The sequence below is a fragment of the Gallus gallus genome, chromosome 3, assembly GCF_016699485.2.
Source record: "Gallus gallus isolate bGalGal1 chromosome 3, bGalGal1.mat.broiler.GRCg7b, whole genome shotgun sequence".
NCBI lineage: Eukaryota > Metazoa > Chordata > Aves > Galliformes > Phasianidae > Gallus > Gallus gallus.
The window spans coordinates 63,888,434-63,914,621 of record NC_052534.1 but is presented as its reverse complement, the minus strand read 5'-3'; the positions used below and the strand labels follow the sequence as shown (position 1 = coordinate 63,914,621).

Genomic DNA, 26,188 nt, shown 5'->3' with positions numbered 1-26,188 from the left:
CTCAAATCTGAATGTATAAAAGGAAAAATATTCTTGATTTCTTATCCGAGATACCATTTCCTTACCAAGTGAATAATAAAGTAATGTTGATTTTTAAAAAACTTGAAAAAATCAGAAGATTTTGAGAGGAACTCCTATATAAGACTGCTTATTTAGTTTTTATTCTAAAAAGTTTTGATATCTGATTTTTGTTTTTCTTCTTCTTCTTAAGTAAAAAATATAAAATTTTCATTCCGTTACATAAAATAAGCTTTAAAAGCCGTAAAAATCATGTATTTAGAGGAAAGAGGTGTAAAATTGCCCCTGCAGAACATTATTTATGCCTCTTCTCAAGAATATGACAGGGAAAGCTGTTGTTTTTGCAGAGGTAGCTATTGGCATTTCAGGTCATTTGTTGTTTTAAATCAGTGTCTGACTCTGTCTGAGAGTTGCCAAAACAGCTCTGAACAAACTTGGAGGGGGTGAGATCACTAAATGCAGAATTAGCTCATACTTTTTGAAGAATTTTATAGGTCTACGTAGACACCCTCCTCAGAGTGATAGTTCATATTGATTTCCAACTAGAAAGGGCAATGTGAATGAGAAAAAGCACTACTGTTCCTTTTAAGAGTAATTCTTTCAACATGAACACTTACAAATTAATGTCTGATTTTCTAACTTCTCTTTTCTCACTTTTTCAGTATAAAAAATGAAATAATTTGCCATTTCCATCATCTGGTATTTCTAAACTGGAAATATGTTTTAGTAATAACATTTTTTACTCCAGGTTGCATACTTGCATACATACATACAGACAGAAGATTCACCAGAGTTCATGACAACAGTTTATTGAAATAATTATTTATATTTTAAAAAGAAAAAGCAAAAGTTAAGTTTTCTAAATAGGGGCATATAGAGGCATACCAAAGCCTCCAGGAATGTAGCTGTTCTAAGGACAGATCTATGTATGCATGTTTGCTTGTAATAACAAGTAACTGAACAGCAGGCAGGGCTCCCTCTGAAAAAGTAATAGATGCATATTTTTAGGCAACTTAATTCTGTTAAAATTCTATTGACTAAAAAAAAAAAAAAAGTGTAGCTCAAGTATTTTCTTCTTGTTCTGTGTATCTACCTAAACTCTAAAAATATACCAGGAATTTTATGGTGGCCATGTCAGAAGTGGAGTCTTGTAGAGCTGTGCTTCCTCTTGTAAAACCATGACAATAACTTACAGCCCTATATCCCTCCAAATTCATCTACAGAATTTAAACTGCATATTCCCATAAGAAATCATAAATCAATAAACATAAAAGTGGTAATTAGTAAGACCATGAGAAAGGAATGGAAATCTTCATAATAGCTGCAATTAAGTTTTCGTTTTGCTGAGGGAAGAAATGATCCAAATTACATATTAACTTTAAGAATTCCCTTCCTTATGAAAAACAGACATTTCCTAAAATGAAATGATGCCCTCAACTAATACTGAGGTAAATATTTGTATATTGATGCACTGCACACAAACACTAGCATATCAGGGCTTGAAATTCTTACCATCAGAGGAAGACTAGGAAGTTAAAATTATTTTATGAACCCTTAATTGGCCAACACATTTCAAAAGGCTTTCCCTTCAGCCTTATTTAGTATCTATCACAAAACAAGTGTTTCATCTACACAGGTTTTGGAAATCAGCAAAAAGAGCAAGCCTGCATTCAGCTTGCTGAATTCACCTTGGCTGAGGCACTTCCTGAACCTAAAAATAATTTGATATCTGCAAGGATAGAAAAGGGTTTGCACTTAGTGAACAGAGACACCAAAGTGAAGTGATTATGAGTTAAGAAAGTGAGTGGCTCAGGAATCTGACTGTGAAGAGATGCTTTGGAGAAGAGTCCTTTGAAATGACAGAAAATTGTCGCAGTCTTATTTTTTTTCCTGAATAAAAATAACTTTTCTCATTTTCTTCATGAATATACATGCATGCTTCATTTTAATAACATGTCTCCAAGAGTACTTAGGAAGAATTTTTTTTATTACAAATTCCAAGCTTTCAAGTCCTGAGTTGAAAAAGTAACAGACAGAAGAATTTGCTCTATTACAATTTACATTTAAATTCATTTACAAAAAATGCCTTTGTGTGTGCAAGAGGTTTCAGTAATTGATGACATTCTATTGTAAAAGAACACACAGCAAGTAGCTGCCTCATGATAGCCTACAACTGTAGGCGAATGTTTATGAATATTCATTAATTCCTCTTCTATATTTGAAAATACATTTTTCAAGGGACTGAGCAGTTGCTGTATCAACCAAAGTCCTAAGAATTTGATGAGAGCAAACACTGCTGATCTGAACATCGGTATTAAAAGCAGGATAATATACAGCACAATATTACATCCCTTTGCCCAGTTATGGAAAAAGAACATTCCTTAGAGATGGTAAGAGGGCACTGGCAACACTGGAAGACGTGAAGGTATTTCAGCTTCTCTTGTCCTTTATTTTTCCGTTAATTAAAATGTATTTTTGTCTACATGAGTGCTTTCCATTTCTCTAGCTCTGCCAATGACTTTTGTTATGACAGATTTTGTGTGTGCATGTGTCTATTTTTCTACCTGTATAACTTTGTTTTTAACAATGGAATATAGGCCAGAGAGGAGAGCTGTAGAGTTGATTTTGCTTGTGGAAGAGAAGAACCTGAAGGAACAGACAAAAAATAAGTGAAAATGGAATGCAACTGCAGAACTGACTGTGGTGGGAGCTGCTGTGGCAGACATCTGTGTGCTTATGTAGGTTGATTACGTTTGAGGGCCTGTGGATATTGGTAAGGAAAGTAAGAACATGAAGAAGTGCCAGATGGAAATTAGAAAGAAAGCATGGGAAAGACAAGGCATAAAACTTCAAGAAAAAAAAAAAAAAAAAAGGAAAAAGGGTTGGTAGAAAGCCAATATAGCCTTGAGGTAGGGGAGGAATTTCGTTGCAGTTGTTTTGGTACAAAGGAACATTACTCAACATTACCTGGAGCAAATGAGGTCAGGAACTTATGAGGGAGGGAGAACTGTCTTAAAAAAATTATACAGTGGGGAAAAAAAATGAGGGAGGAGTGCTCACAAAGAGTCCTGCATGGAAAACATATGGTATCTTTTACTTTGTTTATTTGACTGTCCTTGAACTTTGTGAGAATTAACTGATCAGAGTAAATCTCTGTCAGTACAGAGAACATTCAATCCCCATGGTATTTTTCTTGGAGAAGCTGAATTTGCTCTTGTTAAAACAAGTTTTTTAATTTTGAAGATACAGAATAGGAACTAAAACAAAGAATAGGAACTGAGTAGTTGTACGTTTACAATAGGAGATATGCCATGGCACTGAAATATCACCTTACAGTCTCTGAAAGGGTGCTCTGAAGCTGCTTAAGTTCTACTGTTGTTTCCAACAAACACAGCAGATCTGCAAGCAGAGCTTGAGGACCAGCAACTGACTACTTTCCATGGGCAGCGCTTTCCAGCTGCATCTGGGTGTGGTGTTTATATTACAGTGAGCAGCTCTCCACACCTCTAGGCAGGTTCAGGAGACCTTTCTATCATGAGACTCTTTTTCTTGAAGTCACTTGAGATGAAGCAAACACAATCTGAACTGAGATCATAAAAAGTCCCTTGCCTATCAGATGGGAATTCTTTGACAAACAAACAAACAAGTCAATCCTGTGAAAATATATAACTTTAAAGGATACATAAAATGATTTTTTTCTCTTGCATTTATACACTAAGATATCAAATATTTGGCTCTCAAATATCTAAGACTTGACACTCAGACAAGCTACAGTCTTTTATCGGTAAGTCAGCTGTTAATGGTATACACTAACATTGTAATGCTCACTTTCCATTTACTTTTGCAATTCACTCTTACCATTTATACCTTTTCCCATTTCCAACAATCAGTCATAATTCTTCTTTCTGTGTGGTTCGTCAGTCTCTGTTCTCATTCTCTCCAGCTCCTCCTTCCCCTGTGTCTCGCTCCAATTTATAGGAGGGAGAGGAGGTTCTTTGAAATATGTATGCCCGGCATGAGATTAAGAAACAACGGTTCAAATGTTGGTCCGACCAATTAATACAAATGTTAATAAGGGAGATGAAGAAAGGGGAGGACGGACACTATTACGGATTGGGGTGAGGGGGAAGGGAAGGCGAGCGACAGAAAAGATAGAAAGAAGCAAGAATTGCGTAAAGCGGGGATAGTCACCACCAGGATCCGGCAGTAGTCCCGTTGCACAACGTTCTGACGGTCCAAGGCCAAAGGGCAGGAGCAGCAAGGCCGGTCTTGGGCAACGAGAGGGTGCAGGTACCGGGAGGGTCCAGGAAGAAGCCACAGAGTAAGTCTGGGAGGAAGCAGTAGGTCTCAGGTAGCAGGCCCAGGGAAGTCCATCAGCATACGGTCTGTAGAGAAGGATCTGATGGCAGAAACCTTGAGTCCGTCATGGTGAGGGATCTGATGGCAGAAACCCTCTAGTCTGTTGTGCTGAGAGATCAGATGGCAGAAAACCCTCTCCAGTCTGTCGTGCTGAGAGATCAGATGGCAGAAAACCCTCTCCTCATGGTTGTTGGACCCTCTTTTATCCTTCATTTTCTCCTGCCTACGTGACATCCCTGGGTGCTTGAGCAAGAATCATCTGCGTACCTCCTGAGATGGCCATCTTCCTCGAGATAAGGCCACACAAAAGACCATTTCCCGGCCATTATCAGCAGCTTATCCCTCTCTCGTTGCCCCTGGCCTTGTCCATCTGTGCTCCTTAAAGGATTTCACAATCCTTAGCCAGGACCTGTCCATCAGTGTCTTCCAGACAGAAGATTTCTCTACCTTTGCCCAGGACTTGCCTGGACTTGTACCTCAGCAAACTTTGAGTCAATGATATAAAAGAATAATCTCTTACACCCTGTTACTGTAAGGATGATCGGTAGAACTGAGAAGGAACTACTCTTACAATCGTAGATTACGAAGACTTCCTGAGCTGGTTGTTCAGTCTGCCAGTTACTCCACAGTTAATATCCTAATATTCTCATTTTCCTTCACAAGTTCTCAGTTATGATCTCAATGTGAATTTTAGTTTTTGATTTGAAAAGTTATAGGATCCACAAGTTACTATGTTGCATACAGATAAAGAAATAAGATTTAGTGAATATTGGACTTACATGATCATCACGTGTATTGGATACGTAAATACATACATATAGAAATGATAGATTGCCAGTCAATATAATAATCAACGCTGTCAGATGACAATCTACCTGAATAATGTGTTTCATTCCTTCAGGAAAATGATAATTAGAAAAAAAAAATATGGAAGAACTTTGGGGAGGTTTCTATCTCTTTATGGAAAGCGCCTCACAAGTCTGAGAAAGTATTTGGTATGGTATGAAGGTGCCTACTTGAAAACATAATGTGTAGGCAAAGATTATCTGTCTCATTGACCAATCAGAGAAATGTCTTAAAATTTTGGAACTAATAATTAAACCTACTGAAAGAATTATAATTAAACGATGAGATAATTATATAAATATGCTACTTGATTAAATGAGTGCACGTACATATATATGTGTATATGTTTATATATGTTTATATATACAGACATAAAATATAATACATATAGTACATTGTAGGGACACACATGAAGAGATATGGTGATATTTATCCAGTTCTCCCAGATATTGACAAAAGCCATATTTTTTAGGAATGCAATTCTAAACATCATCGTCATACTTTCTAAAAATATATATATATTTTTTTACTCTGCACATAGAATTGTGCAAAAGATAGCATCTGATATGTTTACATTTATTTGGGAATGTTTTTCACACTACAGCAGTCACAAGGTCCCAATTATATATTTTCACTGCATTTCTAGATTTCTATGTCTGCACTTATAATTTCTAGACTGTACTGAGTACTAAACAGAACTGTACTAAAAAATCACAACTTTCGCTCCATCAAAATGGGCTCCTTAGTTTTTGTTTCCAATAGTTTGATTCTTGTTCATTTTTTGTTCATGAAAAAAATATTATGTGCATGACAATTAGAGCTGTCTCTATGAAACATTTTAGTTAGAGAATTGAAAAAGATAGAATCTGGGGGAATTGCTTGTCAGGCCACAACCCTAAGTCCTAAAGTTATGGATATAAAGAATAACAAATTTTGCTGAATTACAAATATTCTTTTCCACTAGGTCACTTTCATCTTTTTTAGTCAATCTGTATTAAATGATGTTGGCTTAAAAATCTTTTGATGATGTACCCAAAGGAACGAGTATCTCCAGATTGAATACTGAAATATATAGCGTGTATATGAGATTGTAGCAAGGAATTTTTGTCCTATTTTTACATGACAGCAAGCTACAGATTTTAAAGAGAAAATCTGACGTGAAGCAGGATTGCATGCAGGCATTAGGCCAAAACTAAACTGTGAAAATTTAAACTCATGTGTAGGCTGCAAAATTACTTGCTTCTCTTGATGGTGTGATTTTAGGACTTGATGTTTACCCCTCAATGTTAGCATTATCTTTATTTCAGGAGACATTTAATTTATTAAGATAATGGCTGCTGTAACATTCTTATCATTGCAAAGGATTTCTAGTGTTAATAGAATATCACCTAGCAACATTAATCTGTTGAGTGTTTAGTTTTACTTTCACTATTTCATATGTTTTCCTCTTCTTTTGTTGTATCATTTTCTTCTGTTCAGGGAGACACTGTTAGAGGTCAACTTTTAGTCACATGCAGAAAACAGCGATAAAAATTTAAATACAATGACTGTGCTAGAAACATCGAAAGTCAGAAAACTTTCATAATATTGATCTGAAAATAATTATACATAGGTCACTCTGAAAATAATGCCTTCTATTTATTTCCATGGAAACTACGAGATATGAAGAGCATAATAACATTGTTGGATAGAGCAGTGCTCAGCTACAAAACACTGTTTTTCAACAGCACCACCACCATTAGCTAAGCATTTTTGCCAGTGATGAACAAGTGTGCATACTGTGCTCATAAATATTTGCACCAGTGGAAATAACTCACTGTTGCTCTCACCACTGCTAAAACACACAAATGCCTCTCTGTTCTTGCATCCTTTTTTGGTCTTGATCAACATTCAGCAAGCATCGATGAATGTCAGTGGGTGCCATTTTTTGTGCAATTTTTTTTCCATAAGGAGGAATTCAGTGATATCCCTTTTCTTCATAGGCACTTCCATATCAGACACCATTTTATCAGTTTGCCCCTCCAAAGCCATCTGTTGCATGGCAACAAAATATAACAGTACTGGTGGGAAGGTTCAACCTACTGCCATACCAACATTCATCTCTGACATTGTGGGCCAGTGTAATAAAATAGGAGGCATTACTTTCAGAGTAGCTCTCACATCTTGTAGTGAAAGATTTTTGTATGAAATTATGTTTTACAGTGATTATTTCAAAACTTAATATTAAGGCCCACTGAATGTGATTGAGGGTTTTGCAGAAATAAAACCTGCTTTTTTATTCTTATCCCTTCCTTTCCCATCCCATTTCTTTTTTTTTTTTTTTTTCTTAGCATGAAGTACTATGACTCTAAAGGTTTTTTGTTTTCTTTAAATGCAAGCTACTTATTTAGGGTCCTTGTTAGTCACCCCACTGTTTCTTTATTTTATTGCTGATAAGCTTTATTAAAACACAGTGAGGCAATTCTGCGTGCAAAGTAGAGACAATGTTGTTTCTGCATCTCTGTATCATGAGCAGATGGGAATTATTTCAAGGCAAATATGAGGAACTTGTATTCATTCTTGCCTTTTTTTCAGTGATTGAATGATGACAGCCCCATGGACAAGGAATATATTTCTTGTCCTGCTGTGTACAGAGATCTTAGAGTGTCAGGTGCTACAAAAAGGTGATATGACTGACAAACAACAACTAGGGCTATTACAGAAAAAAATAACAGCAAAATACTCATGAGTAGTTACTCCTCTTACAGTGGTTATTCGCCTTTTAGACACTTAAGGTTGTTTGCTGTTTACTGAGCTTCCCCAGAATACAGAAACCTTTACTGAACAGCATAATTTTTCTGACTGTCTGCAAGGGCTTGCTCTCTTCTTTCCTGATATCAATTTTCTTAGCTCTTCTTTCTTTCTGAGAAACAAAGGATTCAGGTAGAAGTGGAACTTCTCTCAACACCATAAGCAATAATAAATGTATAAGATGACTTCATCTCATGTGTATACTACCTCTAATTTTTTTCATAGTTTCTCTTCCCTTCTGTTGTTTCTCACTTCTCCGCAAACTGAACCACCATGTTTCACAAGAGTCTGAGACAAATGTATTAAGTTTTCACAGTTTTCATAAAAATCTGACGCTAGGAGTCCTAAGGAGTACAAAATGAATGAGTCCTAAATTAGTCTCCAGTATGATTTCAAAACTACCATAGCAGTAATCTGTCTAGTTTGAGGGGCCTGTCAGAGAATCAGAATGTATTGTCACAGTATACGATGCCTCTTATTCAAATGGCAATTGGAAACCATAAGGAGAAACTGAAATGTTTGCAAGGGGGTTGGTGAATCCAAGAATATGCTGTCTGGAAAAAATATACAGAATCTCAGGGAAAGTGGGAGTTATAAAGGTTAAAGTAAATGAGCAGAACCATCATGATGAGGATATTTACAGGATTGGAGACGACAGGCCTGTACAATCCATGCTTCTTCAATGAAACTGCTTGTAATGGACTTTTTCCAGAAATCTAAAGAAAATGTTAATAAATTCCACAGGAAGAAGAAAGTAGAGAACTTGAAAAACTGAATCTCATTCTCAAGTCTTTGGTACTGTGCAGTGAAACAACTGCACTCGCTTCTAAATATAAGCATTCATTTGGACATTATCAAGGAAAACCTGTGTGATAGTTTTCACCTTTTCCAAAGAACTTTTGCTCATTGAATGAGGTCATGCATATTTTCTCTCTCCTTTAGATGTCAAACTGATATACTAGCAAAGATACACATATCTAGCAGCGCAATGACTAAGTGCTCATAGGTATGTCTATGGAGAGATTAAGAGACAAGGAGAGGTAGACAATATCTTTCAGGAAAGTCTTCAGCAAACAACTCTGTTTTGCAAGAGGAAACAGGTTTATCAGAGTTCCATCTGTTTTGTGGCATAGAGTACCTGGTATCTTCCCAGGCATGCTGAACCTTCCAGTTTGCCTGTAAAGTCATGGATGAAGGGCATCAGTGAGCTAAATGAGGGAAAATAAAATCAATGCAGTATGTTAAGATGATGAATACTACCATGAAACTTTACGACGAAAAACATTCAGTAATGACATCCTGTCAAGAACTTCTATATCAGAAAGGTCTTCTGTGGTATAAAATTTAAAAAAAATAAAAATCCTCAGACATTTAAAAACCACAAAGACATTCTGATTGATGGGAATGTCAGTTTCCTCCACTTTACAATCCCATAAGTACATTAGTCAGTTTATCTTTAATTACACTGATGAAGTTAGATGTATAGATCTATGCCTACTCACTTCAGCACCCACGCTCCTATGGAAGTAATCCACACTGTCAACATAGGTATAAACAAAAGGGGAGAGTGTGGTATCTGCCTCCACCTCAATCTGTAGAGATGGCAGGAGGAGAAGAGAGCAGTATACAAGCTCCTAATCTCGAACTGGGCTGCTTTTCAGTTACTCCAACTTGGCGTAAAGTCTCAAAAAATTATGTTTTTCTGCAGATGTGTTTAAATGACTTCAATGACTCACTAAGATAATGCTCTAGCACTCCCCCAAAACAAAAGGTTTGACTAGAGTGCACAACTTAAATTCATTTTGCATCCTTACACCGAGAATTTGGTAGGAAGAAACTGGAAACCTTGTATCTCAAAAAAGAAGGAAGAGAGCTGAGTATATTCAAATATGAAACAAAGCAAGATTATCAAGCTCTTATTTACCTATGATTATTGATTTGCTGGAGTATTCATACTGACTTTCATGATGGATACAGTTAATTTTTGCTGTTTTGGATTTATATTGCATGTCATCATTCCTATCATTAAATATAAATGTAATTGTCATAAAAACAGAAATGCCTTTTCCCAGACATTTCATTCTAAAATATAATTATCCAGAGTTCCAGCTGTTAATGGCATAGAATTCTAATTACTTTTAAATGAAGCTATTATTCATAAGCTCCAGGCTTCTAACACACGTGTTTACAGTAGATGGAAATTATTACAGAATTTATCACTTATTTACCACAGGCTTATTTAACTACTTTGTTCCTTAGTACAGCTTTTGTCCTCTTCCACTAAGAAATTATGAAGCAATCAAGTCCCTGATCACTTAGAAAGATGAGTAAAAATCCTCCTTCAGGATTTTTGGGCATTCAGTTTTTCTGTCTGTGGATAACCTACAGTTATGCTGTCCTGTTGGAGAGTCCCTCAAAGTTGGAAATTATGTCAATTTAGTTAGCAACAACTGATTCTTATCCAGGCAGTTCTCACAGTTGGTAATACGTATGAAGAATGAAAATTGTACAGGGTAAACATGTTCATGGGAAATGAAGATAAAAATATCAAATTGAGCAATTGTTTTCAAAAATTTCAAGGAAAAAATATAAGAGGAAAGTATTTTATGCATGGTCTGTTTAAACAGAACAATCCTTGCATATGGAGAACAAATAACATTATCAGAATGTGAAAATGATAGTTTCATTGTCATAGGCAACCACCCTCTAATATATCCATAAATCTTGAATACCTGTTGTTGTCTTCAAAGATTGTGTCCAAGAACATGATACCTGAGATAGATAGAACTGAGCTTGAAAAAAAAGGAAATGATCTTTAGTTAAAGAGACACAAAATAAAAGCAAAAAAATACAAAAAATATTCCCAAATACACATATGAGAAGATTTTAAGACTGAGGAGCAAGAGAGGGTAAATAACAGTTTTAGGACTTCTGCTTGCAGTTTATTTGTTACATGATTTGATGTTGTGCTTATTCCTGGAAAATTCTACTGGAATGTTTTTGACTTAAGTTTATTCTTTGATCTTAATAAATGTCAAAAAAGAAATGAAAAAGAAAAGGGAAAGAGGGAAGGGAAGGGAAGGGAAGGGAAGGGAAGGGAAGGGAAGGGAAGGGAAGGGAAGGGAAGGGAAGGGAAGGGAAGGGAAGGGAAGGGAAGGGAAGGGAAGGGAAGGGAAGGGAAGGGAAGGGAAGGGAAGGGAAGGGAACATAGCAAGACTTCAAATTTAGATATTATTCCATGCTATTTAATGCATTTGTTTAGAGAAGGAAACAATGGACAGATAAAAGTATCAATAAGAAGATGTGTATGAATGGATAACAAAAGAAAATATGGACAATAATTTAATTCAAGTTTCAAAGGAATAAAATGGAAAAGCAGGAAACTCACAGATCTTGACTGTGTTTTGGAATCCAAACCTCATATTAAAGCTCTTTTCTGAGAAAGTAGATAATGGTTACCAATTACAAAACCTTCAGAAATATCCTCATAAATAACCATTTCTTAACTGTAAAGATGTTAAATATTTTGAAGATATATTAATTCTCATTTTATACAAATGTAGATTAATTCTCCATTCACAGTGTGCTTACATAGTGGATGTAAAAAATCATAGTTTTATCATTCAGCTTACAAAAAAAAAAAAAAAAAAAAAGGACAAATAAGTTAAAACTGAACTTCCTAATTAGTGTACAAGAATGGAAGCTGGGGGGAAATATGTTAAACAGTAAGCAAGAAAAGCAAGTTTCCAGATACTTCTTAGATAAAAAAAGAAGAGGGAAAAAAAAAAAAAAAAAAGAGGATGAAAAATATTCAAGATAACCAAAGATAATCTTAGTACACTGGACAGAAAATAACACTCCCATGTCTCGAGCCATTTTCTAAGATTTAACTGAAAAAAAAAAAAGTAAAAGATTTAAAGATTTTATTAGAAGAGCTAGTATGATCTTTGCATTGTTAATAAAATCTTATTAACTAAGGAGGCTCTCATTAGAGTCCCGTAGTTATATATGATAATTTGCTTCCTCTTGTGACCCTGGTAACTGTATATATATATTGGTGTGTATATATATACACTGTTGTGTAAACATCAACAGAATTTTTAACAGTCAGAATATAACAATAAATTTCTCTGAAATTTTATGTGTTTAATGAACTAAAATGATTATTCTGTGTTTAGAGATCTCCATAAGCAAAAGATTCAGACATTCTGTCTTTCTAAACATTGTGTTACATATTCTTATGTTTGTTTCTTGGTAATCTAAAGGAAAACAGAGGGGAACAGAAGATAGGCCCCTCAAATAGTCTGTTTTCTGTTTGCTGCTTATTCACAGTATGAGTGTAAGGAATGTATAATAAAAGTAAAGGATATGTGGAAGGTAAAGAAGGTGTTAGAGCAATGTATAGAAGGTTCACAAGATACCTGGAATGTAAGGATGTTCAGTTTGTGAAGATATCTAGTAAGTTGTAATTCACCATCAAAGAGTGGGGGGATACAATGAACATCCAAATGGACATATTCTAACCAATAAGAAAGAACAGAGAAAATAGTGAAAACTTGAGCTTTCAGTTTATTAAATGATGGGTCAACAAAAAGAGTCTTGAGGAGGTTCAGCCAGACCTGATAATAAAGGGGAAACAAGGCATCGTGGAAAAGAGTAAACTTACTTGGAGATATCTGAGAGAATCTTAGGATTAGGTGAAACTTAGTATAAGGTTATTTTAAGGGGTCTTACGATATGTACAAAATGCAGTATTAGATATTTAGGGAAAAGACCATAAGTGGGGAAAGGGAGGTATTGAGGTGGATCTGCATCTTTGGTGTTTTCATTCATCCTTATTACTGCCTATTAGGGAATAAATCAACAAGGGAGAAGAAATCCTTATTTCTTAAAGTCCATTGGATCTGGGCCCCCTTTACATCAAGTATGGATAAATAATACCCTAGAGGCTTGGTTTGCTGTTCTAAAACTCAGATGAACTCCTTTCAAGAACAATAGATGATGAAGGTGTACTACTTTCAAGAATAATGAATGATGTCCCAGACAATTGCTTTCCTACCTAACGCATATATCAAAACAGGTCACAATATTTAATGGATTTTTCATGAGGTTATTGGAAGGACATTAAAACTGTTAATCCTAATCCTAGAAAGGAAGATGAGAGGGCACAAAGTTGGAAGATTTTCTTACACATATCTTAGTAGAGCAAGTAGAGCTCTTGGGCCTATTTTTGGTGTCTAGGAGAGAATGAAAAGAATTTTCAGGGAGCATACGTAGTGCACTACTTCCCCTCTTCTAGACATCATCAAGTTCTTCCTCAAATCTACCTTTCAAAACGCATACTTTCTTGATGAAAGCAAGACCTCTGCATTTGTCTTGCTCCAATTTATAGGAGGGAGAGGAGGTTCTTTGAAATATGTATGCCCGGCATGAGATTAAGAAACAACGGTTCAAATGTTGGTCCGACCAGTTTATTACAAATGTTAATAAGGGAGATGAAGAAAGGGGAGGACGGACACTATTACGGATTGGGGTGAGGGGGAAGGGAAGGCGAGCGACAGAAAAGATAGAAAGAAGCAAGAATTGCGTAAAGCGGGGATAGTCACCACCAGGATCCGGCAGTAGTCCCGTTGCACAACGTTCTGACGGTCCAAGGCCAAAGGGCAGGAGCAGCAAGGCCAGTCTTGGGCAACGAGAGGGTGCAGGTACCGGGAGGGTCCAGGAAGAAGCCACAGAGTAAGTCTGGGAGGAAGCAGTAGGTCTCAGGTAGCAGGCCCAGGGAAGTCCATCAGCATACGGTCTGTAGAGAAGGATCTGATGGCAGAAACCTTGAGTCCGTCATGGTGAGGGATCTGATGGCAGAAACCCTCTAGTCTGTTGTGCTGAGAGATCAGATGGCAGAAAACCCTCTCCTCATGGTTGTTGGACCCTCTTTTATCCTTCATTTTCTCCTGCCTACGTGACATCCCTGGGTGCTTGAGCAAGAGTCATCTGCGTACCTCCTGAGATGGCCATCTTCCTCGAGATAAGGCCACACAAAAAGACTGTTTCCCGGCCATTATCAGCAGCTTATCCCTCTCTCGTTGCCCCTGGCCTTGTCCATCTGTGCTCCTTAAAGGATTTCACAATCCTTAGCCAGGACCTGTCCATCAGCGTCCTCCAGACAGAAGATTTCTCTACCTTTGCCCAGGACTTGCCTGGACTTGTACCTCAGCAAACTTTGAGTCAGTGATATAAAAGAATAATCTCTTACAGCATTTTTTTAACACAAGCCACTGATTTTATTTTTCCAAATCTCTATAAAACTATAAATTGCATTTTTTTCGCTTAATATTTACTCCAATTTATTCCTTAGCCAAAAACCCCCTAATTGGGAAAAACACACCTCTGTAAATATCATACTACTGATCTTGTATAATTTGTGACTTTTATTTCTCTAATGACTTTTGTTTCTAGTGTCTGTGAATTTTTCATTTGTGCAGCTTCAAACTAATAGCATATACCTAAATTTTAAGTTGACAGCCTGAAAAATACTTAACTGTATACATATTCTTTGTCCTGTTCATGTTCTGCACTAGTCTTTGTTCTTCAAATACATTAATCTATTTTTTGCTTTCTTTTGCACTCTCTGATTCCCTATGTGGTTTACAATGTCTTGCTTGAGACTTTTTGACACACGGTTTCATTATTAGCCCTGTCTTCTTAATTTAATGAAAATGTTATACTAACAAACGTTTTGAAAATACTTGTTGTACTGTATCATAATTTTCTCCATACTTAGACATACAGTCTAACCTGTCCACTTCATCATCACAGGTAGATGATTCCAGGGCGTGGTTGAGCCCATTGTAACAAAGTTTGAAGGCATAAATCACCTTCTAAAAGTGTTAATTATTATGTACGTAACTGTTGAGAAAGTCCAAATGCCTTAACAGGGCACCTAATTTAAAACACTGAGGTGAACACTCTGTCAGTGTGGGTTACTAACTTTGTCTAGCTATCAATGCATCAGAACATCTCACTCAGTGCCTCGCAACACTCAAACAGTGTAAGAGATGTTTCCTTTCGTGTGACTAGTGATGGGACTAGAGGGAATGGCTTCAAGCTGTGCCAGGGAAGGTTCAGACTGGACGTTAGGAAATACTACTTCTCTGAAAGGGTGATCAGGCACTGGAATGGGCTGCCCAGATTGGTGGTGGAGTCACTGTCCCTGGAGTTGTTCAAGGAATGTTTGGATGTTGTGTTGAGGGACATGGTTTAGCAAGAACCATTGGTGATGGGCAAATGGTTGGACTGGATGACCCTGTGGGTCTTTTCCAACCTTAGCGATTCTATGATTCTATGATTCTTCTTACCTGCCTTAACTTGTCCAACATGAACATTGTTTCTGCTGAACAGTACAGTAAATGACTGAAAAATGCTGAATACTCATGCATTGCTCTAGATGAGGAAGAATGAGTAAATACCAAGCCAAAAGCTGTAAAGATAGAAATGAAATCCTCACTTTGTACCTTGTTTTTAGTGCCTCTGGGGTTTATTCTGCCAAATTTAATTGATAGATAATGGCGAATTTATTGTTGCATGAAGTTTACCAAAACACGGAAGTGCACAGCTATACCCTATTATACCAAAGAGGCATTCTCTCTTTACCTAAATTACTGTTTGGGGAAAACTTTACTTGTGTATAAGTACTGATTTAGAGTAAAATATACAGTTTTGAGCACAGACTGCCTTTGAGTGAGCTACATCTACAACACTTTCTGATACATCATCTTAGTAAATGCCAGAACTTATTTAAGCTTTTGAGTATTAAGTAGGACACATCTATAAAGACATCGAGAGAGATATTGTGTGGTTGAAAAGTTTGTTTTAAATGGTTTTGTCTTAGAGGTTTGAGTAGCTATGAACATCAGGAAGGTTTAGGATGAATCAGGTTTAGGAAGACTGAAATAAATGGGACAGATGGAAAGATACGAAATGAATAGAAAAAAACATAGACTATAACTCAGAGTACAGCTTGCATTATGCTTGAACTTCAAGTTAGTTTATGTTGCTTATACAGAAAGTTATTTGGAAAGATATATAACTTTTTATTTCCGTAGCTACATTTTTCATTAATTCTTTTGTTCGTACTTCAGATTTTAAAACAAATCAGTATCATATAGGAGTGTCCATGGATTTATTTGTTTTTCCTTAAAGGTTTGTATATTCAGAGTTCAGAAATGCATCACAGCTTTTGTTGAAAATATGACATAATCACAAATTGCTCATCAAGATATTGAGGTAAGCACCTTATTTAAATATCTAAACCTGTTTCTAAGGAACCCAGTTTTGAAATTTTAATTTCTTTTACAGAAATTGTGCAAAATGGCAGTGGAAGCCCACTCACTTGGATTGCATGGTGGGGCCAGTAGAATTGTCTTTATGTTTATTTTTCAGGCTAATATGTTCTAAAAACATTTCTGCCATAAAACAAACCGTTAAATATCAAAATCTCTTTTCAATTTGTTTGTATTTCCAGAAGTTTTACTCCTATGAGCCATGTCTGAGAGCAGGGGTCCCAATTATTTTGCATTTAAAGGTCTAAGCCTCACAAGGGATTATTTGTAAAAATACCCGTAGGGCTGGAAGGAAAAGCATGACTGCAGTAGGGATGGCGGACTTAGCAGGTGGGGAACATCCAGCTTTTTAAACATTTGGGGTAACATTTTCTAACTCTCCTGTCTCTGAACATTTCTTGCCTAGAGAAAAAATTCATTAAAAGATCTGTTTTTCCTTCAGACAAGGAAGTGAATAAAGAAGCATTGTGTTTCATACTTTTTCTGGAAATACACAGTAGAAACAGCCTAATTTTAATTTCTACCAAAAGTTTTAATAAGAAAACATACTAAAAACTTTAGAGCCGCCACATAAAAGCAAAATGCAATTTCATTTTTTAGTATTTATTTTTAGGTTCAATTTAAGATATTCCCTGGTCGTGGGACAACATCCTGGACTTGATTTTTATATTTATATATCTGTCTGCAAAGTAACTTAACTAACCTACGGCAGTGTTCCTTCACTGCTTTATCTGTACTGATATTTTTCTTGTAATCACTGCTATAGTCATGCAGAGCTCCAACACATAGAAGCTTTTTATGAAATGGAAAAAATGATGTTGAAATACCAGATTCCTTCAAATCACAGAATCACACAGAATCACAGGATTGCAGGGGTTGGAAGGGACCTCAAGTGATCATAGATTCCAACCTCTCTGCTAAAGCAAGTACCCTACAGTAGGTCACACAGGTAGGTGTACAGATTGGTCTTGAATATCTCCAAAGAATGAGACATCACAACCTCCACAACCAAGTTCCTGGGCAACTTGTTCCAGTGCTCTGTCACTCTCAACATAAAAAACTTCTGCATGTTTGTATGAAACTTCCTATGATCAGGTTTTAGGCCAGTACTTCTTGTCCTATCTCTATACTCCACTGAGAAGAGCCTGGCCTCATCCATTTGCCTCCCATCTCTCTTTGGGTATTTATAAACATTAATCAACTTCATAAATAACATTTTTTAAAGTTTTAACTAGAACAAGGATCTGAAAATGTGTTTGTGGAATTTCAGTTTCATTTTATGACTGATAAGACATTTCATGTCACTTCACCTGGAACTATTAGATTTTAGGTGTTTGAATAATTTCAAATTCATTAATAGCACCTGAGTATGGACTTAACAAGATATAGGGAAAGTATAGCACTGCTTTCAGTCTGTTGCTGAGTAAAAGAAAATGGCCAATATCTCTTTCAGAGATCTTTATGAAACTGTCATTTCTGAGTCTTTTTCACTCAAAATTAGTCAATGAAGAAATTCCTGAGTTCATTAACAATTTTAGGACTACAGAAGTTGCAATTCTGGCTAAGAATCTTCTTACTAAAAACATTCTCAAACACACTTTTGTGTTCTACGCAGTTACTATCTCTATGTGACCCTTAGCTAATACCTAACTTTCACTCAGTTGATTTATAATAGTGTATGTCATTCTTCTTAGTATCATAAGCAGCTGGTAATCATCATTTACATATACCACTGAATGTATTACTATATCTTATCTGACTCTTCTTCAACAAAAATCAGCTGAATAGCCAGCTCCACAAGCGAATGAATTTTCTTTTCAATGAAATTAGAAGTTACTTAAGAAGAATCTTAAAAGAAAGCTTTGGCAGTCTCATGATCAAGCTACCTGAACCACTGAATATGATTAATTCTGCTCCTGTTAATATGCGCCAGCTTTCTTAAATTCAGGATAATACAGGAAAAGACTAAGAGCTTCTTAATGTTTTTCCTACTCTTGAGCCTGGATGTTTATTCCTATCTTCCACTGTGCTTCTGTGCTCAAAGTTAATTCAAAACAAATTTCATTTTCCTGAGTTGGTGTATTTTGTTGTCTATATTTACATTATTCTCTCTTGACAATTATGCATTCTCAGCACGTGCTAGGCCAAGATCATTCTCTTTGCTGCACCAGAGCTTTGACATTTTATCCCAGATGAGGATCACCCCTCAGATCTGTAACCTGAATTGCAAATGATCTGGTATTTGTATCTACAAATATTTTTGGTCTTTTCCACACCGAGATAAATCCAAGTCCTTTAAAAAAACAGGCATATCATCCACTAGGAATATAGGAGACACAAGTTAGTGCCTCAACTTTACTTTTTTCTGGACAAAAATAAATTTAAATTTGATAAAAATATAATATATAAACTATATTATACCTTTGCACAAGCACATACATAAGAAAAGTTACACAAACAAAAACAGGGAAGGTAATTTCTGAAATATTCAGATTATACCTGAGAATAAAAAGGCTTAGGGGAACATTAATGCTACTTATATGAATATGGAGCTTAGATATTAAAATTCATGAGGACCTGTCAACTGAACTGGTGCAAACTCTAGTTGCCAGAAATACATGATGACATTGCAAGCTGGCAAAGAAAGCTCATCCTGGTGCTATTTCATCCCTCAGCATATCAAACAGGCTGTCTTTCACCGATATGGAGCTATATGCAAAGTATAATTCTACACTATTGAGTGAAGGTTTTCTCCTGAGCACAGGGAATATGCCTCATTCCCTGCTTCCCAGACACCAGACGGCCTAGGATTTGGAATGACAGTAAGCTGCCAACCAAATTCTGTGTTTACTCAAACATACGTTGTCTTCTCTTCCAGATGACTTGCAGTGAAATTTAACAGGCGTCATCCATATGTTCACATTCATATTCCATAAAATACTTGCATGGTACATCAGCAGGCCCCTTTCAGAAAGCTCTAAATGGCTTCCCTACAAGGCACACATTATTAATGCAATATAGAAATTAACCAGCAGAGTCTGTTAATCAGACTTTGTCAGCCAGGGATCTAATGTCAGGATGTAATCAAACACGGCTGTTGTGGTGAGTGATTTAAACTGTCGGCCATGTAGAGTTTATACTTTACTGAGTATGCTGATTCTAAAAATCATTTAAAGCCTACAGCTTCGTCACTAAGAAATCTCTTACAAAAATACAGTGAATCACTGTTCTTTTCTGCAGCAAATCCTGTGCATAACATGATTAAATGCAAACATCTGGTATATCTGAAATCACAGATGGTAAAGATAGTGGACTAAAAAACCTGGAATATTTTTAATATAAGTTTTATTAAGTTAAAGTATTGCCTCTCACATCTAGAGATTTTACTCTTTTTTGTTATGCAGTGAACTGCACTGAAATTACTTTTTCAAAGACCTCAAATTACTTCAGAAAATTCTGAGTAAAGTTTTGCACTGAATACCAAACAGATTTTTGACGGAACCATTCTTTGAACCACTCATTTTGAGGCACAAATAAGAATCATAACTTTTCCCTCTCTCTGTCTAAGCTTTCAGCTAGAAAAACTTCAGACAGCCCACCTCATAGCATCAACAGCCTGAATTACCACTGATCCTGTGGTCAGCAATCAGGTGAATTTTATGGCCAGTGAAATAGAGATCTAGAGCACTTAATCATGCACTGAAGTTGTTTATGAAACTTGATGGCCTCTCAATGCAAGAGAAAGTTCACAATATGAAAGGGATATTTTTAAGTGCCAGAATAATGATGAACAAGGAGAGAATACCTGATTTGAGCAAAGTTCAGGACAAAATGCCTGGAGCCCCTTCTACGTTATTTCTCTGGGAAAAAGTCTAGTCATAACAAATAATTTTCAGTATTTCCATCTCTCAGTGAATAACTACCTAGGAAAAATAATTGTTGGATTTGTCCATCTTAGATGAGCAAAGTTCTAGGCTATTGTTCCATTCCAGAGATTTCAGAGTAAAATCACCATCAGCAGGCATATCAAAATCTTTTGTGTCACCAAAGAAAATCCCTAGCTTGGCAAAGTAGGTAGTGAATTCTACTTACATCACCAACTTCCCACATGTTGAGGTAGAATGAAGGTTTTTCTTAAATATGGGAGTTTGAAGTCTTTTGATTTTAATAAACTTTTTTTTTCTGCTTCCTTGGAATCAGAGAATAGCAGTTTTTTGTAGGGCACTTGCAAAAGTATAGCATTTTGAAGAACAAAACCCCACAGTTGTACTTTTTCCACAGTGGTTTCCTAAATACTTGTTTCCTAGATAATTTCATAGATATCTTGTTTCTCAAGATAGCATGAGAGCAGGAATAAATTATACTGAATTATTTTTTTCAGAGCACAAGTATATTCTGCTCAAGTGTATGTACTCAAATTGTGCTTAACCCGCTGAAAGTGCCAGGGAGGTCAACAGAAGGACTCCAGAGCTGGTTCTCTAAAAGATTCTATGGTCAGTTACCATTTCTGATTAGCAAGAATTGATTCCAGTAAAACATAAAGCCTCCTTTCACATGCATGTCAGTTTAACTGCTTTCCAAGTGCATGATTTCTATATTTCTAGTGATGGTGGATAGAAAGAGTTTGAATTTCAGATCTCAGTGGGATGCTCAGTAGAACTAGCAATTAGGAAAAAGGGAGCAGATCTCCCGTGAAATAACTGAGAGTTTTTGAACATGGATCCCCATGGCACTCTTCTTACTGTCACTTTTCTAAGCTGAACTGCAGTTTAATGAGACCAAGTTTAATTTTTAAGCATGGAATCTGAATCGGGTAACTGATAAAGGAGTCTATGTCATGTCTTTCCTGTGTCCCATTTGGGAAGCCAATCAATCAATTACTGTTATACTGCACATGTTGCAAAGATTTGAGATCATTCTTTAGTCTCTTAAACTTATTGAAGTAACACCTAACAATGTCACATATATTTATCAGCATTTCTGAGGTTCCTACATTGTTTATCTGTTTGTTTAACTCAAATTCCTACAAAAATAACATTTTTCATAATTTTGCAAAATGAAAATCAATTCACATGAACAGAGAAGTGAACTGTATTAATATGTGTAGCCATGCTTAAAAGGTATGACACAAGGTATTCTAGCTAAGTACACAGTTATAAACCAGAATCTACCTCTGCACAATGGAGAAAGATGACCTCTTCCATGACATGTCTCTAGCTGGAATTTCCAACCATTTTGTTAAGCTTCAGTAAAAGCTCAGTATTTTAAGACATGAAGTAGACTGTTGAGATCCTTCATAATTTGTATTTTAGTTGTTTTCCATGTAGCTAACCAGGACACAAATGTGATTCTGATGACATGGAAGAGTACATGCAAGAAATACTGAATGAACTCTAGCAATTCAGAATTTTTTTTATATGATGTATCTCTCACGAAGACCACAGAGTATATATATAGTACTGTGAAGAAAATGATCTCCAAAACAAACAAAAAAAAATTATTCACGCTTATTTTTTCTGAGCTTCTCTGTCTGTGGGCTTCTCTGTGTACATGCACAGGAATGCTCTTAACAAGATTAAGCATGGGATTCCTTGGGATTAGAATTGTCCTGATAATTTACTGGAATTGTTCCCATCTCAGTTGCTATAGAGATTTTTGTATTAAAAAAACATTTGCTTTGTAATAGCTAAGGTTTTCTATCATATTTATCATACTAGTAAGAAAGAAAATTCCCATTTTTCATTAGAGAGAGTTGATAAGGCCTGTTGTGTTGTTAAACACATGAAAAACAAGCACATCTTTCATTTTAAAATAAATACTTAAAAAATATTCTTGAAACTAGATGAGATCTTTGTTTGGAATTCAAGCACAGAATATGAGTTCCATACAAATGATGTGTCATAGCACAGTAGGGGAGTCAGAAGAAGGTTTTTTTAATACATTGAAGTAACTCTAGTAAAATAACACTTACTAATGAACTGCAATACTTTCATGTACTGTGAATGGTAAATGGCAGCATTTCCCCACAAAATCACTCCTGCAACATCTAAGTTGATAATTTAAGACATTCTGCTTAGAAGAATGTGCTGAAATCTTGATATATACAAGTAAGAAAATGCAGCTTCTTGATTTTTTTCCTCTCATTTAAATTCAGAGATGTCATATTGGAGAAAGTCAGGTTACAAGGTGAAATTTAAAGCCAGTTCCTTGACATTCAGAAAGAGAGAGAAAAGTGCAAGACACCCTGAACGCTTTATTTCCAGACTTTGGATAATAACTTTGTAATTAATTGTATTACTTTTATCAATATGCCTACCTTTAGCACAGTGGAGAGCTGGCACAGAAGGTCTACATTCACAGTGTCAAGATTTTCAACCCTGTGGCAGACCGTGGCCACACACAAACTAGTTATTGATAACAGTCTGTGCCTTTGATAATTCCATAATGCTGTGCAGGGATTTCTTGTGAAGGTGCTAGTTACTGAAGCCAAAAACTAAATCACTCTAATAATTTAATCACCTAGAATATAATTTCAGTGGCCAATTCCTCAACACTGCTTCTTTTCCTAGTACAGACAAAGCCTACACCAAATATCATGTTTGCCTGTGTACTACTCTGCTAAAATGATGTTGGTGAGGTTTAAGTATGGCTCTCATATTGAGGCCCAAACCAATTTATTACAAACACAGAAGCATCAAAAAAACCTTGGAGGCATATGCATGCCAAAGGATTTATTACTCTGTGACTCCCTGATGTGTTCTGTTGTCCTTTGGTTTGGACCTAGCAAACTTAGAACTAGGGTTTCCTTTCAGTCAAGCACTAAAAAAAGAAAATTTGTTTTTGGATATGTAATGAACACCCTAAAATACCTTAACAAAAGACAATAGGAAAAGGAACCAGGTATGATAGAGAAACTGTCATTAACACTTATATGTCTGTATTTAACAAGTTTACTTCCATACCAACTGTTGTTTTGCTGAAGGTCACAATAATTTTTCAGGCTGGGAGATGTACTTAGTCCTTAGAAGCTATTAAAGTTCCTTATCCTCTCCTCAAACCGCTCATGGTACAGAGGTATTAGTATTTTGTTGCACCTGGATCAGACAATTTGGAAACTAAAATTCTTTTTGTATGGCAACACAGTGCAAAATCTTCTTTCTTTCTTTAGTTTTTTATTTATTACCACGAATTAGTAGAAGTTCCACCCTTATCATATCCTGGTGTTCACAGATAAACATAGAATCATAAAATCATAGAATGTTTTCTGTTGAAAGGGACCTTACAGATCTTTTAGCTTCTAAATCCCTGATGGTCACATACATTACACAAGTTGCTTGTCAATATGTAACTGCTGGATACTCTGGAAAGTCACAATTTAGATGTTTCAAGAAGGCCTTACAAAATAAGTGGATGCCTTGAACTGTTCCACTTCTGGCAAGGAATTCTCCTGCATAGAATCAATTACAATTGATTTTATTGTGCTATCATAAAAGAGATTCTTTAATGTCTAAGAAAGATTGAGATATTTTGTATTCTGTTGAAAGCACAATTAACCAATTCAGGAAGAAATTAATACTTCTATATTGAATAGATTGGAACTGACGTGAATAACTTTACCCCACAGTAAAAAAAGTATTGATTTCACTTATTAATTGATTCAGTCTTATTAAAAACAACATAATTACTGTAAAACTCTATTGTAAAATGTATGCCCAAGACAGTAGATAACCATTTCAATTGCAAATTTATCACATTGTTATTTTTGAGAGATTAACTTTGCAGTCTTAACACACATCACAATTGTTTTTATTTAGACAAACAATGATTTCTCCAGATGTCTATCAAAGCATCCTGCATAAAGATGAATGGACATATTAGTATTTTGTTCAGTAGCCAGAGGGAAAAAATTGAAAACCTGACAGATTTTATTGAAAGAGGAAGAAAAGTATCAGTAAGATGTGGAAAGAAGAAACCATACAAAGGGAGTGGATAAGCCCATAATGTTAAAGAGAGCAGACCAAAACCAATCGAACTACAAAGGAAACAAATCAAATACTACAAAGGCTGCTCTAAAAGTAATGCCTCTTATTTTATTATGTTGGCCCATGTCATCAGAGGCGGATGTTGTTGGTATGGCAGTAGAGGCTGAACCTTCCCAACAATACTCCATTACGTGTGGAAACAATGGCACACACTGACACTCATCAACACTTGCTGAACATTGATGGAGACCAAATAATGGATGTGAGCACAGTGAAGCAGTGTGTGGTACATTTCAGTGGTGGCAACAGCAGTGTAAAAAACAAGCTATGTTCTTGATGGCCATGCACAGCTGTCACACTGTTAAATGAAGAGTGTCTACATCAGCTCATCCATGCACACTGTCAGATTACAACCAGGGAACTGTGTACAGAACTTAATATCAGCTTCAGTGCTTTTGAAACAATGATTACAATGTTGAAATATCACAATGTTTGCACCAGGTGAGTTCCACAAATGCTCACACAGGAACAGACAGAATATTGTATGCAAGTTTGAACCAATAAAATGCTGAAGCTGACAGTTTCCTTGGTCACATTACCAGTGATGAGATGTTCTGTTGCCACTGTGAGCTGGAGTCAAAATGACGGTCCATGGAATGGGGACATGTGAATTAACAACTGAAGAAAAAGTTCAAGACAGCCTTCAGCAGATAAAGTGATGTGCACTGTCTTTTGGGACAGGAGATGTATGATCCTTTTGGATTTCCTGGAACCCAAACTATCAGCTTTGGATGCAATATCACAATACTGACTAAGCTGAAAGTTCCAACTTCCAGAGTCAGGCCAGAGAAGAAGACAATCTTTCCCTTGCAACACAACAACACCAGACCCCATACCAGTTTGAAGAACATGGTGCATCCAGTGCAGATTTTTACGAGCATGGCATGCAGGCTCTTATTCATCACTGGCAAAAATGCACAGCTAATGGTAGTGACCATGTTGAAAAATAGTGTTTTGTAGAGGAGAATTTACTTTGTCTAACGGTGTTATTGTGTTGTTTGTATCTGCTGTGATTTTTATGGAAATAAATAGCAGGAATTAGTTTCAGAGTGACCTATTTATTTCCATATGCTGCAAATAAACTTATGTCAAATAATTTTTTCCTGTTATCATTTCCAATTATCACTTGGATTCCTTCCCATCTTTGCTGTTAAGGGAGGAAGAAAGTTCCCAGAGATTATATGCCTATGAAAGAGAAGAAGCCTATCCATTCATGATGCTTGTAAAACCCAGATTTGCATTTTGGGCCCTCTGTAATGCTTTCAGTGCAACGCCCAATAGCAAATTTTTTGTCTCAGTTATTTAATGGATTTTTACAGATTCACATCTGGAAAGCAGGAAAATAGTCCAGTTGATTACCTAAGAATTAGGATCACATTCTCTGATATTCAAAAGACTTTTTAAAGTTCAAGTTATCAGAAACTAATATTACTGTTAGAATTTGTTTAATGGTTTAAATAAATAAATAAGATTTTTACAAAAGAAAGAAAAAGAAAAAAAAATCCTTTCCTTCTTCTCTCCCCACCTAAAATAGACATCCTGAAATTTGTTAGCCTGTTAGTCTTGCAGAGCTGGCACAGCACCACCAGTACTCAGGAGGCATCCAGATGCAAAATCCATGGGCAATTGCACTTGCGATTGTTAATTGTCCTTAAGAGTTTGTTACACAACTATAACATCTTTTAAGTGTTTGCAAGGTGAATTTAACAACCTTGGGTAAGTGCTGTTGGCCTTGCAATACAAAATTAGTGGAAATGTTGATGCACAACCCTTTTCTAAATCAACTCTAAAAAT

General features: G+C 36.0%; 1 long non-coding RNA gene across 1 annotated transcript in view; it reads left to right on the top strand.

Moving 5' to 3' along the window:
- Positions 1 to 2,261: 2,261 nt before the first annotated feature.
- Positions 2,262 to 26,188, top strand: part of LOC121110190 — a 33,422-nt gene continuing 9,495 nt past the window's right edge. Inside the window, exons 1-2 of the long non-coding RNA XR_005858188.2 lie at positions 2,262 to 2,443; positions 16,213 to 16,296. This is a non-coding gene — a long non-coding RNA (uncharacterized LOC121110190). The remainder of the gene's footprint in view (positions 2,444 to 16,212; positions 16,297 to 26,188) is intronic.